The sequence below is a fragment of the Diaphorina citri genome, unplaced genomic scaffold, assembly GCF_000475195.1.
Source record: "Diaphorina citri unplaced genomic scaffold, Diaci psyllid genome assembly version 1.1 scaffold6957, whole genome shotgun sequence".
NCBI lineage: Eukaryota > Metazoa > Arthropoda > Insecta > Hemiptera > Psyllidae > Diaphorina > Diaphorina citri.
This window is the reverse complement of record NW_007384333.1, coordinates 8,156-12,277: the sequence shown is the minus strand read 5'-3', so window position 1 is coordinate 12,277 and position 4,122 is coordinate 8,156. Positions and strand designations below refer to the sequence as shown.

General features: G+C 37.1%; 1 long non-coding RNA gene across 1 annotated transcript in view; it reads left to right on the top strand.

Moving 5' to 3' along the window:
- Positions 1-326: 326 nt before the first annotated feature.
- Positions 327-4,122, top strand: part of LOC108254023 — a 10,301-nt gene continuing 6,505 nt past the window's right edge. The window contains exons 1-2 of the long non-coding RNA XR_001809854.2: positions 327-436; positions 853-987. This is a non-coding gene — a long non-coding RNA (uncharacterized LOC108254023). The remainder of the gene's footprint in view (positions 437-852; positions 988-4,122) is intronic.

Here is a 4,122-nt window from a genome sequence, read left to right as displayed (position 1 = left end):
TCAATGGGTTTAATGTCAAAGTTGTTTAACTTCAATGAACTATTGGGAGCTAGCTACTCGTAAATACACACGCTATCTACATTAATCCCATTTTCCTTCTTAAAAGCCTAAAAAATTTTGGATTTCAGATTGAATTTTACGATTCCGACCAACGTTTGGTGCATTCTTTGTAGGAAACGCTAACGAAAGGCATCACAATCCCAAACCCATTTACGCACGTAAACAAAATTCCATCAATAAAGAATGTTGGGATAATGGGACAACTTGTTCAAAGCTGAGAGTCTAAATAAAGCGTTGCTTATAAAATTATGATTCCAGAGCCCACTACAACAACCAGTATGCTGGAACACCTGGACTCCAGCACAGAATCTGCTGAGGCTTCTCCAGAACCCAATAGAAAACCTATGAGCATCAGTAGACGAGCTAGATAGCATAAGTAAGAACAAAGAATAGATAGCATTTAAGTAAGAACGCTTAGAATCTTAGACAATCATGAAAACAAGAATACCAATGAAACCGACGCAATGATGGGTTTCAGTTAAAAATAAACATGTTCTGTTCATTTAGCAGAGTCTGTCGGGAATTAAACCCTTTGGAAATAAAATAAACTACTTCTTAGAGTAATCGAAAGTGCATAAACAGTCATAGATTGATTTTATAATTATAGGTACCAATCACTATACATGTTCTGTTTGTGAAAAATGGCGTTCCTCAAATAATAAAACAAAGTGCTAAATTTAATAACTTAACTCGGAACCGAACCACAAACCTCAAGATAAATCCATTGTAATAGGGCACTACAATACGGAGAGCAGGTTTGGTAAAACACATCATTTATTTGACTCGTTTCAGATCCAAAGAGTCACTAAGAACACCTGCGAGGTTTTCGGAAAACTTGGAGCAATCAGAAACCGAGTGTGATCGGGAATATAACCAGAAGATAGCACTACTACAACAGGAGAAAGAACTCACTGAAATTGTCAATAGGTAAACAATCCCGTCTATAAAACTGACATTGTTAATATGTAAAGATAAGAATTTCCCATTCCCTCTATCTTGATTTCCTTATCAGATATCTGAAAGATATCAACTTATAGAACATGATCTAATCCAGTGTTTCCCAACCTGGGCCATATCGCCCCCTTGGGGGCGATGGAGATTTTCATGGGGGCGATGAAGCCTTAGGGGGGACATATCGCCCCCTTGGGGGCGATGGAGATTTTCATGGGGGCGATGAAGCCTTAGGGGGCGATATGGGGGGCGATCAATAAAGGGGGCGATGGCTATCTAGGGGCAAAAATGTAAGTAAGTAGGTACCTAGGTATGAGCATCAGTAGACGAGCTAGATAGCATAAGTAAGAACAAAGAATAGATAGCATTTAAGTAAGAACGCTTAGAATCTTAGACAATATTGAAAACAATAGTCATAGATTGATTTTATAGTTATAGGTACCAATCGCTATACATGTTCTGTTTGTGAAAAATGGCGTTCCTCAAATAATAAAACAAAGTGCTAAATTTAATAGCTTAACTCGGAACAGTTATGGGGAAAATGGGAAATTGAGTAGCACGTGGTCTTAATATAATGGGTGTGGTCCGCCACGTGGCATGTAAAATTGAGTTAAGTAGGTAATTATTGATTAAAGTAATTTTTAAGTAGATTTTAATTATTCAGTAAGTACATAGTAAAAGTGGTTTTTATAAGGGGTCTTTACTAGATGGGCTAATACCCCATCAGTGTGGCATGTAATATTAGATACCTAGTATCTAAGTAACACGTGGTCTTTACAACATGGGCTCACACCCCACCAATGTGGCATGTATTTTCATATAAATAAATCAAATTTAATAAAACAGGCTTTAATATATGTTCAAAATGTAATATAAAATACCTTTAGCACATTTTGACGATATTAAACCTGTGTTTTTTTTTTTAATGTAGGTAATATTAAGAAGTAAGTAGTACAAGATGGGCTCATACCCCATCAGTGTGGTATGTAAGAAATAGTATTTATTTTTAAGTTGCAGGGTTCGATCCCCTGACGAGGAATTGTTATCTTGGAAATGGGAATTGTGATGTTTTTCCAGTTGAATAGGCTTTTATTAGGAAAGTACTGGGTTCAAACCCCAGGAATCGTGTACAGAAATGGTGGGAGTTGGTTTTTTTATTAGGAAAGTACTGGGTTCAAACCCCAGGAATTGTGTGCAGAGATAGTGAAAGTTGGGTTTTTTTTATTAGGAAAGTAGGTACTGGGTTCAAACCCCAGGAATCGTGTAGAGACATAGTGAAAGTTGGTTTTTAATTAGGAAAGTACTGGGTTCGAACCCCAGGAATCGTGTAGAGAAATGTTGAAAGTTGGTTTTTTATTAGGAAAGTACTGGGTTCAAACCCCAGGAATCGTGTAGAGAAATGGTGAAAGTTGGTTTAGTAAGAATTACGTTGGTCGTGGGTGATGGGTTTTTTCCAAACAGTTTCAATTTTGCCCTGAGTTTCCAAATAGGTTTTATATTTTAGAATAGGGTGGGTTCAAATCCCAATGTGGCATGTAAAAAATACAGGTAGAGCATTCCTTCAATTTTTCAAATTGACGGCATTTGGGATACCGGTAAATTATGTGTTCTACATGCGAGTAAACCCAATATGATTCTCATGTCACTTAATTCTCATGTCAGTGTGTGAGAATGTTCCTACAAAATTTTCTTTTTTGGTCATCGAGTACCAAAATAATCCCTTCATCCTCCCTTATCCTCTACTAATACCTGGATCATTTTCGTTTTTGGTCATCGAGTACCAAAATAATCCCTTCATCCTTCCTTATCCTCTACTAATACCTGGATTCACAGTTGACTGACAGGTACCTACCTTTCCTAGGGACAGCATCCTGTCAGGCAATTGATAACCCAGGTATTGGTGGCGGTTGTTCTAAACTTCTGTAAAACGGCAGTTTACCAAAAGGTAAATTGACGTTTCTACAGGACGTCGAAAACAGCTGTCCTAGTCTGCCCACGAAACATGGATCATCTGTGCTACATTTCGGGCTATGGCTAGCTGATGAGGTCTAAAAAGTCCGAAACAGCAGTTTTCAACTCTTCTTGTAGGTCCTAGTCTGCCCACGAAACATGGATCATCTGTGCTACATTTCGGGCTATGGCTAGCTGATGAGGTCTAATAAGTCCGAAACAGCAGATTTCAACTCTTCTTGTATTACTTTTTGGTGTTCATTATTGAAATAAACGTCTTTTCTTTTGTTCCCAGGTCATGGTGGCAATTCAGCTGTGAACACTTCTTGGAACATCAACTTTGCTGCAACTCTGGCCTGGTCCGAAAGCGATGAAATTTACACTGGGTATTTTGAGTATAGGGTCTTTATTACGATAAGTAAAGAGGTATAAGGGACGGGCTATTGTATTCGCTTCGGTGTCGTCTGTCTGTCAATCTGTCTGTCCCCGTAGAAGGACTTATCCAAACCTGGTCGACCTACATATATATCAAATTAAAGGTCTTTTTACCTAGAACACGAAAATGGTGGTGCAAATTTTGTCCAGTGAATCAAAAAACCAAAAAAAACTGGTTTTTGGGGGATTTCTTTCACATTTTCTCACACCAAATGAGCTCTGATCTTGAAATTTGTCGCGACGACCTATGAACTCAAAACGAGAACGTTTTAGATAACACTCCAGTCGTTATTTTAAGACCGGTTTTAGCGTCAAACTTACCCATTGCAGGGATCAACCACAATAGCTCTTGGTCTCTCTACTCTAGCAATCATGACTAGATCAGACCCATCCAGGTTCATAGCATAGATAGAATTGTTACTCGAATCGGTCCAGTAGATTTTCTTCTGTGTCCAATCGTATGAGATTCCTTCGGGATTAATTCCTGGGGGAGAGAAATGGAAGAGATATATAATTAAGAGATTGCCTAAGGCAATAATCCCGCCTTTTGTTAAATTTGTACTTTATGTATTGTATGAATTTTCAACAATAAAGAAGAGATTATTATTATTATTATTATTATTATTATTATTATTATTATTATTATTATTATTATTATTATTATTATTATTATTATTATTATTATTATTGATCGGTTGGTGGACTAAAAATATTATTATTATATTA